At 34.6% G+C, this 13683-nt stretch overlaps 2 long non-coding RNA genes across 2 annotated transcripts; both read right to left on the bottom strand.

Moving 5' to 3' along the window:
- Positions 1-1065: 1065 nt before the first annotated feature.
- Positions 1066-2988, bottom strand: LOC130429553 (uncharacterized). Its single transcript, XR_008907630.1, has 4 exons — positions 2463-2988; positions 2164-2253; positions 1633-1698; positions 1066-1226 (listed from the first exon to the last, which is right to left on the bottom strand). It is a non-coding gene; the product is annotated as an uncharacterized LOC130429553 (long non-coding RNA).
- Positions 2989-5872: 2884 nt separating this feature from the next.
- On the bottom strand, positions 5873-7070 carry LOC130429554 (uncharacterized). Its single transcript, XR_008907631.1, has 3 exons — positions 6832-7070; positions 6215-6320; positions 5873-5909 (listed from the first exon to the last, which is right to left on the bottom strand). It is a non-coding gene; the product is annotated as an uncharacterized LOC130429554 (long non-coding RNA).
- Between the last annotated feature and the right edge of the window lie 6613 nt (positions 7071-13683).

Genomic DNA, 13683 nt, shown 5'->3' with positions numbered 1-13683 from the left:
GCAAGCAACCAACACACACACACACACACACACACACAGACAAACAGAACAAATACATTCATTCACAGTGTTGTCAAATGTCTTTCACACATGTTTCAGTTAAAAAATATCAATGTTTTTCATGTGTATTTTATATTATTTAGCTTATGAAACACTAGTTTACACAAATATATATTTCAATAAATAACAAATTACAGTTCTGATGTCGCCATGTTCAGCATATTTTATTGAGCATCAGTTTATTTAATCACAATTATTTTCCATATTACTTTTTTTTTAAATGTAATAAACATTGTGTCTGCAGCTCTCTGGAGCTTAATCTTGAGTTCACTGTGTAGTGTGATGATACATCACAGAGCTCATGGTTCTGTCCATATACTCATATGATTTCTATCAAACACACCCACACGGAAAAAACCTATATGTTTAAATATAGGTTTTGATATAGGTTTTTAATATATGTGACATTTATATAAAATTGGCCGTTTTCCTATATTATATGCACACATATATGCACATATATGCGTACATATACGCGTACATATATAGACATATACGCGCACATATATGCGTACGTATATGCGCACATATATGGGCACATATATACGCGCACATATTTGCGTACGTATATGCGCACATATATGCGTACATACATGCACTTATATGTGTACATATACGCGTACATATATGCACATATACGCGTACATATATGCACATATATGTATACATATACGCGTTCATATATGCACATATATGCGTACATATACACGCACATATATGCGTACGTATATGCGCACATATATGCGTACATACATGCACATATATGTGTACATATATGCATATATACGCGTACATATATGCACATATACGCGTACATATATGCACATATACGCGTACATATATGCACATATATGCGTACATACATGCACTTATATGTATACATATACGCATTCATATATGTTTGCATATATGCACGTATATGTCCACCTATATGTTTACCTTTATATTATTAAAATTGTTAAAATCCATATATGCTAGACAACATAAATAAAAGCCCACAATGTAGAAATTTACATTTTTTATTTACTTACAAATAATCAAATAGTACAAGAACAAAAATAAGACAAAAAATTATCTTGATGATCTTCTCAGCTCCGTGAGCTTCGAATTGATAGACGTGCCTATCTGCCCTCGGGTGGCTGATGGCCACTTCTTCAATGTAGCATCTAGAGAAGACAAAAAAAATAAGACAGTATAATAATATTAATAATATAGTGCTTCATCAGGAACCCAAACTGCTTATAGTACAGCTACAATTGGACACAAATTTTGGATAAAGGGCTGATCATAATAATGCGTCATGTAAACACGTCAATTGGAAGATTCTGATTGGATTCTGCTAAATCTGAAAGAAATTCAAATTGGAAACATCATCCCCACTTTTTTTAGCGGCATCGTTCTTTCATATGCACATGTCCGTCATGGGGACTGCATGTCACACGGTCAATCATGTGCATGCAAAGCAGATAAAATTCTTGGATAAGAAAATTTTTGCCACTCCCGCGTTTTTTGGTTTGCTTAAAACACATGTAAAGTACAACTTCTGCAGTTGTTGGCAGACTGGTAGTGTACCTTGTTCGTTGCCTCCTCCTCCTCCTCGTGATTGTATGTAGAAGAACATCTCTTCTTCACGCAAACCTTCGGAGGGAGAGCAAGAAACAGAGGAAAAAGAAAAAGCAATTTAATGGCGACAGTGGCACAGATGGGAGAGCGGATCGTCCTATGATCGAAGGTCGGGGGTTTGAATCCCAGCTCCTGCAGGTGCAGACTGTCATTGTGTGACAAGGCACTTGGGCAATACACTTCACCCAATCCTTATGTGTGAATGGTTCGTGGTTGTCAGAGGGACCGTTGGCGCAGATGTGAGCAGCCTCACTTCTGTCAGTCTAACCCATGGGAAACTATGGCTACAATTGTAGCTTACCACCATCAGCATGGAGTGAATGAACCCCCCTCCCTTTCATGTGTGAAGCGCTTTGGGTGTGACTTGTGTGTCTTGTGAAAAGCTCTATACAAATAAGATTCCCTTATCCCCCATAAAAATCGTAGTCATCATGAATGAAGAGTAACACCACACACACAGGATGCGGACTGGTAGTGTACCTTGTTCTTTGAAAGTCTGTCATGACCCTTCTCCTGCTTCTCACCCTCCTGGTGCATATATTTGGAAGCCCCTCCCTTTTTATTGTCAATCTTGAGAGACAGAGAGAGACAGACTGACTTTTAGCCCAACTCTTATTAACTTAAGTTACACCACCTTGCACATACATCTTGTCAACAAAGCACATGAAATCATCATAGATGACACAAGAACAAACCTAAACACATTCCTACACATTAAGAAACAAGAGAGAGAGGGGTAGATAACTTTAAGTAAAGCACCAATTGGTGCAGTCAGTTACCTTTTCTTTGAAGCATTCCCAGTCTGTCCCTGCTGCTCACTGTACTTTGATTTGGGGATGTGAGGACGTTTTGTTTGCCCTTGTGTGTCTTCCTTCTCCATCTCGATTGCACACAGTTTAATTTGGAGAGTTTTTTCAAATCCTGTTGCAATAAAATTGAAATGTTACTGCAAATGTTTGTCTAATCATGTTTAACGTTACCAAATCTAACATTAGTCCCTCATTCCATTCAAGTAAGACATAGCGGATGTCCAATGTTGATATCGCCATTTTTTCTCCCAGCCGGTATCTTTCGCCGCATACGGATGACGTCATCAACTACGCCGCATGCGGATGACGTCACAAACTAGAAAACGTTGCATTTTGCATTGCATTTGTTGGATGTAACGGTGAATGTGTGGATGTGTATGAGCTGTAATGTGAATCAGGAAGTGACTTGAAATTAGAAAAAAAGGCTTAATTGACAGAATAAAAAACGGCAAACCATTTTGTTGTACATTTCCTTCCTTTCCACTATCTTTATACAAGAAAGAATTGACCTTAAATGTTTCAGGAAAACGTGTAGACATCATAGCTTTCCATCTCCTCTCACTTATTTGCCATAGTTAAATTCCATAACATGCCAATTACATGTGATACCAATTTCACATGTTAGCACATACATACGTTTTTGCATTTTTTTTAGTTTGTTAGTTATTGCCTTGATTTTAGAAAATATGAGCTAGGCATCATGTATGACAGTTGCCAAAGTGAGATATGAGCTACAAAATCACCAGATCATGCCATGAGCTATATAGGAGACATGTACATATAGGGCTTATAGGTGGATATAAAGAAGCAATACAGGAGACCTATATGGCACATATATGCACCTTAATTTTGCCTATATGTGGCATATATACGCATATAGGTTTCATATATGTGAATATATCCTCATATAGGTTCTTTCCATGTGGGCACAGAGAGATATATTAATTTCATATAATCTAACACCAACATAAACACATTTAAGTGAAAAATGTCTCACAGACGCCCTCTAACAGACACACAAACACACTCTTGTGCATCCAACGAGCAAAATAAACCACAATTCACTGACCTCAATGACAACACAGAGCTCTGACATGATTGAGAAAAAAAACCTGTGGTGTCTGTGAACAAAACTCAAATAAAATGTTCTCAAATTTTATTCAAAAGGCATTTTTAGTCAATTTAAATTTACGTTACAACAATTACAGTCATACAAAAAGGACTCTTAACTTAATTCTAATTGAATAACAAAATAAACCAAAAGGTATTAACATTTATTCTTCAAGCACTATATGTGACCCTAGACAACAAAACCAGTCTTATGGGTCAATTTTTCGAAGTTTTTATATAATTTGAAAGTTGAATAAATAAACTTTCTATTTATCTATGAGTTGTTGGAATAGGACAATATCTGGTTGAGATTAAACCATTAAAAACTCAGGAATCTGAGAGCGCAAAAAAAATATATATGGAGAAAATTGCCTTTGAAGTTGTTAATCAGAGATGCTGTAGCAGGCCATCCACTCACAACTTTTTGAAATTTTACAACATATCTTCATTGAACATGATCTTTACTTAATATCCTAATGATTTTTGGCATAAAAGAAAAATCGATCATTTTGACCCATACAATCTATTTTTGTCTTTTACCTAAAATGTTTCCATGCTACTTAAGACTGGTTTTCTGATGCAGGGTCACATATAGTCATTATACTACCATCATTATTTAAACTAATAATAATAAGCACATAACTGCTGTATTGTTATCATCTGTGCTGATGTCTTTTATTGTGTATGTCAAAGATCAAAGTCAAATATTTGAATTCTGCTTAGGTCAAAAAGGAACACTAATATTAAACAAACTGACCAGACAAACAATAATCTCTTCAAGTAGCTCAAGCATTAACATGTGAAGAGTTGAGTTGAGATTTTTCAGTGACCTGCTGTGACAGATCTCTCATGTGAAGACTGTAGATGACCTCTGTCCATTCTGACAGACAAACACATGTGTGTATTAAACATCACATGTAATTTCAGTTTAGATTTTGCCATGTGTTTAATATATTGCATATGTCACATTGCCAATTAAGTATGATTTTATTTGGCAACTAGTATTTGGTTTACCCGAGTTTCAACTGGTTTTCTTTTTTAATAGTATTTTTCACAAAAAAACATTATTTGCGTGTCACAGTCTGAAATTTTTAGAATACTTGCCTTCTTGTTTTGTTTGTCTAGATTTTCTGCAGTAACAGCGAATCACACCCGCAGGCACGAGCAGCAGCAGCAGCACTGCAGCTGCTATTAGCGTTAAAATAAATACCTTAGAGAAGTCTGTATGTAACATGAAGAAAACAATCTTTAGTGTAAATGACCTCACCCATCCACTGTGAACAGATCATGTGACATTTGGAAATATGAATTATAGTCGAATGTTAAAAATATCACTTGAGCACAGCTGATCGACATCAGTAATGTGGATTTTGAATTATTAATAAATAAACCGAGATTTAAACCAAATAATTTAAATGGAGACTTGAATTATAAAGTGACAGTTGATGAAAAAACAATCAATCTTCAAATCTCATTTCATTAAATCTTTTTACTTGGTAAATCGACACTTGCATTAAATATGTAATAAATCCTATTAATATATCGTCTGTTTAAAAATGAATTTTTACTTTTCCTAATATAATTTGTTTCTTCACTTACCACAAAACATGCTGAACATTACCAGAAGCTCTTATTTCTGTCACGTAAAATCATCTGATCTTCAATATGATCTTTCACATAGTTTTGTTCTCAATATGAAGTTCATTTGTAGACATGAGATGAAACCACATTTTCCAAACAAACACAAACACACACAAACACCTGTACAAAACACACTTTCTCATCACAGACTCACACAATCTCATCTTCTGCACCAACAAGCAGAATAAACAATGATAATTTATGTTGGATCTGAATCAAATTAAGAAAAAACATAATTTGTGACTCTACAGAAGGCAGCAAATTGACCAACATTTACACAGTTGAATTCAGATCATTGTAACACAAGTCGGCTTGTGGCATCTAAAGCAATTTACAGCTCAAACTCATTGAAGCTTCAGTTAATGTGTTATTTGTAAATGTGTTTAAAATATAAAATAAAATAATGTACTATTTGTTTTTTACCCTATAAAATACTGTCTCACCCAATTATATTTGAAATATTACACATCTGATCAGATCTTTAAACACGCTTTATTAAGCATTGGGTTATTTAACCGCATATACTGTATATTCGGTGCTGTTTACAAATATGCAAAATAAACGCTGTGTCTGCAGCTCTCTGGAGTTTAATCTTGTGTTCATTGTGTCATGTTTTATGTTGTACGTCACCTATCTCATTCTTCTGTCCATATGCTGATATGATTTCTATCAAACACAGAAAGATAAATAAATGTATTATAATTATATTACAAACATAAGCATGTTTAAACTTCTGTTAGACTGGAAAACTCTCTCTGTCTCAAAATAAGTAGATGATGAGCAGAAGGTCTATATTTATCATGAATGTGAGATGAATGTGTGTGATGTTTATTCGGTGAAATGCGACAGCTCTCTAATGAGAAGGCTGTAGATGACCTCTGTGTATTCTGACAAGTTCTTCTCTTAAAGCACATGTGTGTGTTTTTACTGTAGTTTAATGTGTGTATGTGATGGATTAAGGACACACTTACTCTCAGCACAGAAAGCAGAAACACAGACAGCACATCACAGGTCACATTAAAAAGATCATAACTGGCAGTGGTAACACATCATGATCTGAAGTTACTTCCTGAATGACTAAAACAGATACAAATGGCAATTAACTTTCAGTACATAAGAGATTACATCACACTGTAAAAACCTTGTAATTTTACAGAATCTTTCTGTTACTTTTTTACAGATTTTCACGTAAAATGAAAAATCTATTTTGACTGGGGAAACTTATTTTAAAGTTAACGTCTGGCACCCCAGCTTTTCTCAGTTTTTTTAAACAAGATTTATTTGTTTACTTTTTACTTTTGAAATGCGGTCAACAACTATAAAATAACATTTACAAGAAAAATGTGTAAAACTATTTAAATGTATCCGTGTATCCTATAATTTCACAGAAAATACCGGATATGTATCTTATACAGTATATTTCCTGTTTTTTTCACATTTTCTTTACAGTGCAGTTTAGTATACAGTAAAAAAACTTTTCCCATCAGTATGTTACATAAAAAAGCTACATGGAATATAGTCTTAAAACTGCAAGGAGTACTGTTGAAATCCTGTTATACTGTCTGTATGAGAATGATAGTAAACTCACCATAGACAGTAAATTTGAATCTCTTGTATGAAGATCTTCTGTCACTGATGGTCACTAGTGTATAAACAACAGAGTCTGTGATTAACATTCTGTACATGGATTTCAGCTATAAGATTGTAGTGAAATTCAAAACATCCACAGTATGCGATCATGTATCTGAATGTGTGTAACATCAGTGTGTAGAGTGACAGAATCTCCCTCCATCACTGACACTGACTTCACTTCATCTGCATCAACACCAAACACACCTGAAACAATAAATCAATTCAATATAAGTAGAAACAAAAACAGACAGATTTAGATTCTGTGTTGAAGTAAACACTCCTTATTTACTCATAATGTAAATCCACAAATATAAAAATGAAATGTATTTACACCCTAGACAGATAAGAGCAATAAAGCACAGAGACAATCATTCTGACACGTGTTTGCACATCAACAGAAAAAAGGTTTATGAAGCACATTGATGCTTTGTGTTGATCTTTTACACACATTTGGGCTCATCATGGCATTCATTTGTGGTTATGAGAAGACACAACCGATATTTCACACAGACACGATGTCACACACACAAGCACATCCTGATCTGGTTTAACTGTTTCACTACACAAGAATGAACTCATGTTCAGCTCAGAACCCTCATATGAGCTCAATCCACTTCTGTTGAATTAAATAAGATTTAATTCTCTCACAGCACAACAACTTCTTTTTAACATTATAAACAAAAAGTGAATAATCTCATACATTACAGATGATCTGCTGCTTCTTACCAGATGCACATCCACACCTGACCTCAGATCAGAATCATAATAAGATTGAATAAAATGACACAGTAGACCTATAGAGTCAAAGTGAGGCCTCAGTCCTTCTATCCAGTAAATATCATCTTGACCGTTTCAAGCATACTTTGCCTTTTCAACTTTGTTTGGAATTTGGAACCACAACATGAAACAGGAACAGGAATGCATTACAAAATAAAAGTCCAAACAAAGCTTGTGGGTTCGATACCAGGGGATTGCATATGCCTATTTATAAATGTATAGGATAATGCAATGCATGTCGCTTTGGATAAAAGCGTCTGCCAAATGTATAAATGTATTTGTAACTGTAAATGTATGTCACAGGTCTGTCCATATGCCGAGATGAATTTTATCAAACAAAGAGAGAAATATTTGTTTAATATTAATGAAAATAAACTAAATCACGCTTATGCTCAACTTGCGTGCGTGCTTTTTATTTGATCAGAAACTCTTTATTTCTGTCAAATGAATTCATTTGAGCTTCTCTGTGATCTTTCACACATGTGTTTACTCATTACAAAGTTAATTTGTGAGCAAATGTAACACCTCTTACAGACACACGCTTGTGCATCAGCTTTTCATCCAGCGAGCAGAATAAACCACAATTCACTGACCTCAATGACAACACATCCACCGAGCTTTAACTGGACTGAGAAAACAACCTGTGGTTTCTTCAACAAAGTTTCAGTTTCTCCAACTTCATTTAAAAAGCATTTTAATATTTAACCGTGGCCTTCACATTACACGATTACAAAACACAACCAGAGTTACGACCATTACATTTATCTTGTTTACAAAACACACTGTTAACACAATTCAAATGTATTCCTTGAGCAATTTGGTTATTTGCATGCCACATTTGAAAGAGAATCTGCTTAGATGTTATTTTCCTGATGTTAGTTTTTATGTCATAATCACACGTTAAGCGTTGAGATGTGACGGATCTCTCATGTGAAGAGATGATCTCTGTGTATTCTGACAGACAAACATAAACACATGTGAATCACTGTGAGGACATTTACACTTTGTGTATTAAACATCGTCTCAATACTGCATTGTTCAATTCTGGTTTAACAGCTTTACAACATTTTAATTCTTCAATTATTGTTAGGCTTATCTCATAAGCATATTTTACATTTTAGTTTAAATAAAAAGTATCATTGTTTGGTACATGACAATGATAGTGGTTTTATCATCTGATATCTTTTTGATATCTTGATGATTTTGATATCTTGATAATCTCAGAAAACTCTTCACTGTGATCTTTCACACACTTTTGTTCTGATGTGAAGTTTATTTGTGGACATGAGATAAAACCACTATCTACACACACATGTTTACAGAAAGGCACACAAGTGCACAACACTTTCTTGAGCACAAGCTGCCAAATAAACAACATTCATTTATTTCAGATCTGAGTCGAACTATCAGCTCATAGTCTGTTTGTGTGACATCTAATGCATTTCAGACTTTCAAAACTCCCTCATGCTCCAGTTAAATTTTAATCATTTTTAATGTGTATTTTATTTTATTTATAGCTTAGGAAATAACAGTTTACCCAAAATATGTAAAAAAACAAATTAGATCAGATTGATTCATGAGTTTATTTAACCACATTTAATTTTCATGTTACTAACAAAGTTTTGCAAATATGCAGAATAAACATCGTGTCTGCAGCTCTGAAGTTGAATCTTGAGTGTGTTGTCCATATGCTGATATTACTTCTTTAAAACACAGAGAGAGAGATTTTCATTTCATATAAACTAATGCAAACAACAAACATGTTTAAGTTGATGATGAGGAAGTAGATGAACAGAAGGACAATATTTATAATGAATGTGTGTGATGTTTATTCATTGACCTGCGACGGATCTTTCACGTGAAGACTGTAGAGTACCTCGGTGTATTCTGACAAGTTCTTCTCTGAAAGTACATGTATGTGTAATTACTGTAGTTTAATGTGTGTAATTGTTTGATTAGTTGAAGGACACACTTACTCTCACGTCCTGTTCGCTTTTTACAGCACAAACAGCACACACACCAGCAGCAGCAACAGCACATACATCCCATCACAATTAACACAACTGGCAGCAGACTTCTTTGAACTCCATGTAGTTGCTGAATGACTACAACAGATAAAAATGACAAAAACCCAACAGTAAAGAAAATATCAGATCACACTGTAAATAGTTTATTTTTTATTTTTTACATTTTCCACGCAAAATTGAGAAACAAAATTGACTTTTTTACATATTTTTATGTATTTTCGGAAATATGCAAATTTATAAGAAAAACAGGAGTCTAATTTTACAGGGAAAACCCGTAATTACAGGGCATTTATGGTGCACCAGCTGCCAGAAAATTTCTGTTTATCAAACAAGTTTTTTTTTCAGTCGTTTTTAATAAGGTCAAAAACTACAAAATTACAGAAGAAGACCACATATTTACAAGAAAAAAAAAATGGGGGAAATTTCAGAATTTAAGCTTTATAAGTGCTTCATACTAAAAAAACAGCCAATATGCCAATACTAGGCATGCTAATAACAATTTGTTAATAGTGAGAATTGCCCCCATACTGAAGTGTTTTGGTTTATTAGAGTTTTCAAGTTTACGGAAAATAAAAACATTATTCATCAGTATGTTACATAATGATGTTGTCTTGCTCCAAAAAGGTACATGGTATACAATCTTAATCTTGTAAGGAGTACTGTTGAAATCCTGTTATACTGTCTGTATGAGAATGATAGTAAACTCACCATAGACAGTAACATTGAATCTCTTGTATGAAGATCTTCTGTCACTGATGGTCACTGCTGTATAAACACCAGAGTCTGTGATTCTGATGTCTGAAATGGTGAGAGATCCAGTCTGACTGTCCAGCTTCAGCCTGCCTCCAAATATTTCATTACTTTCATATACATTAACATTCTGTGCATGGATTTCAGCCAAAAAGTTGTCGTGAAATTCAAACATCCACAGTATGCGCTCATGTATCTGAATGTGTGTAACATCAGTGTGTAGAGTGACAGAATGTCCCTCCATCACTGACACTGACTTCACTTCATCTGCATCAAGACCAAACATACCTGAAACAACAAATTAATAAAATATAATTAGAAATGGGGAGATAATAATAACAGACAGATTTAGATTCTGTGTTGAAGTGAGCACTACTTATGTACTAATGATGTGATGCCAAAAATATAGAAATGAAATGTAGTCACTCACCAGACAGGAGGAATAACTCACACAGATAAGAGACAATCATTCTGACACGTGTTTGCACATCAACAGAAAAAAGGTTTATGAAGCACATTGATGCTTTGTGTTGATCTTTTACACACATTTGGGCTCATCATGGCATTCATTTGTGGTTATGAGAAGACACGATAGATATTCCACCCAAACATGATCGCACACACACACAAACACATCCTGATCTGGTTTAACTGTTTCACTACACAAGAATGAACTCATGTTCAGCTCAGACCCCTCATATGAGCTCAATCAGCTTCTGTTGAATTAAATGTAAGCTTTCATTCTCTCACAGCATGAATTAAAGAACAACTTAACATTATAAATAAAAAATGAATAATCCCATAAATTACTCATGATCTGCCGCTTCCTACCAGATGCACAACTGACCTCAGATCAGAATCATAATGAAATTGAATAATATGACAACAGACCTGTAGGGTCAAAGTGAGGCCTAAGTCCCACCACCCAGTAAATATCATCTTGACAAATTTAAATATTTTGTATTAATGACAGATTCAAACATATTTTGCCTTTTCAACTTTGTTTGGAATTTCTGTGTGTCACAAGTTACACAACAGCAACAACAACAACAACAACAATATAAAGTACATGTTGAAACTATACTGAAGTCTAAATGACCACAGTATATGAAAGAGTTTATTCAAATATTGTTGAGAGAGGACATGAACACACATTAGGAAAATAATAAATGTGTGACAAATATCAATCTAGATTTCAGATCAGAACAATCCAAAATCCAGAACGTTCAAAGTTGTGAAAGTGAGAGATCCAGTCTGACTGTTCCACGAAAAAAAATGAATTGTATCCCTTTTATAGATTTCAGCCATATGAGCCTGAAGTCCAAAAGTCCATCACTAACTTCACTTCATCTCCATCAACACCAAAAACAAAAACCACCAGTTTTATTTATTATTATTATTTATTATAGAGAAATAAACGTATTTAAACTCCATATTTATTATTCAAATAAGAATGAAGCGCTCAGATGAAAGAAAATCATTATAATTTTTTTGTCTTGATAAAGCATTGAAGCTTTGTGTTGATCTTTCACACACTTGTGTTCATCATGAGGTTCATGTGTGTCCAAAGACACATGCGTTCTCATAAACCACATGAGTTCAACAATTCACAAACCTCATAACTGAAGCAAGAGTAAGCACAGAGAACCAACAAAGTTAAGCAAAACAAAGTCTTAGTTTTTTATTTCACTACAAAACTGCTAAATAAATATAATTTCAAGAAAACTCAGGAGTCTATTCCTCTTGATTTGATTTGTCTGCTCATGAGCTCCCTCTGATGATGTTTTATATATATACAGATTTAACGGCTGAAATAAAAAGTTCACTGAACTATATCAACCAAACACAATGAGATGACCAGAAGCCTTGATTCACATCTGATCTCACATCAGAGCTTTAACGTAATAAACCATAAATTATCTATATTATAAACCTCTAGAACTCTCTTCATGCCATCAGATGTTAATAATAACACATCCAAACATATTTTTGCCTTTTCAACTTTATTTGAAATGTCTCCGTTTCACAAACTGAATAACATAAAAGCACTGAAAAAGCTTTAGGTTTAAGGTAACTTGTGGTGTACCACAGGTTTATGTTCTTGGTCCACTCCTATTTCTCATCCATGTGCTTCCGTTGGGTCAGATTAGCTGACTTCAGGATCTTATATAGATCTTTTATAGTTATGCTGATGATATTAAGATTAACTTTTATTAAACCGTACTTCTTTAGACCTCCCCTCTCTATTGTCGCCTATCTTTGAGAACTTTAAACCTGGATGTCTGACAACTTTTTGCTGTTCAATGCTGATAAAACCGAAATCATGATGGTCGGCCCATACTCAAAATACCTGTCCCATGATGACTTTTTCATTGATAGTGTGCATCTATCACGTTGAGCTGAGGTGAAAACAAGGAGAGGATCCATAAGCAGTAAATGCTGTTTTTAATATAAATCCAAAAGACACACATACGGGTAGATCCAGGTTCAGAGACACATGAGGGAGAAAATAAAAGCACGATACACACCAGACAACTGAACACAAGGGCTATATATACAGATGAAGGGACAAACAGGTAATGAGACACAGGGTGTTACCAATACATAATAACAAAACAAAGCATGATGGAAACTGGAATCCTTACAAAACAGAATAGCATGGCGCCCTCAGGTGGCGAACCAAGGAACAGCAACAGGGTGTAACACCAGCTAAGGCCTTTGAAAATTGTGCTGAATTTGGGAGTACTGTTTGAGCCAATAATACATTTTGATTCACATTTCAGTCAGACTGTTAAAGCGTGTTTCTTACAACTGCACAATATTGCTTGTGTAACTCCTTCACTGAGTCTTCATGACTCTAAAACTGTAATCCACGCTTTTATTACCTACAACTATTTATTACTGCAACTCCTTCTTATGTGGCTTACCTGCCAAAGTTTTTGATCATTTTCAAATGGTACTGAACTCTGCTGCTCGAGTACTTACATTTAACAAAAAATCGTCACATATCACTCCCATCCTTCATTAAATTTACTGGCTTTCTGTGGCAAATCGCATTCAGTATTAATTTTAAGTGTACAAGACCTGTCATGGCCTTGCACCTCAGTACCTTGCCAAGTTATTGCCACCATATGCTCCTGCCAGGACTCTCAGATCAAAGAATGATAGCTTGATTTTTGTGCTACAGGCTCTCTACGGTGGGCGGCTCTTTTTTAGGACCAAAATTATGGATAGGATAGATAAAATTATAGGAT

The sequence above is a fragment of the Triplophysa dalaica genome, chromosome 10 (genome assembly GCF_015846415.1).
Source record: "Triplophysa dalaica isolate WHDGS20190420 chromosome 10, ASM1584641v1, whole genome shotgun sequence".
Lineage (NCBI taxonomy): Eukaryota > Metazoa > Chordata > Actinopteri > Cypriniformes > Nemacheilidae > Triplophysa > Triplophysa dalaica.
This window is presented reverse-complemented; position numbering and strand designations above follow the sequence as displayed.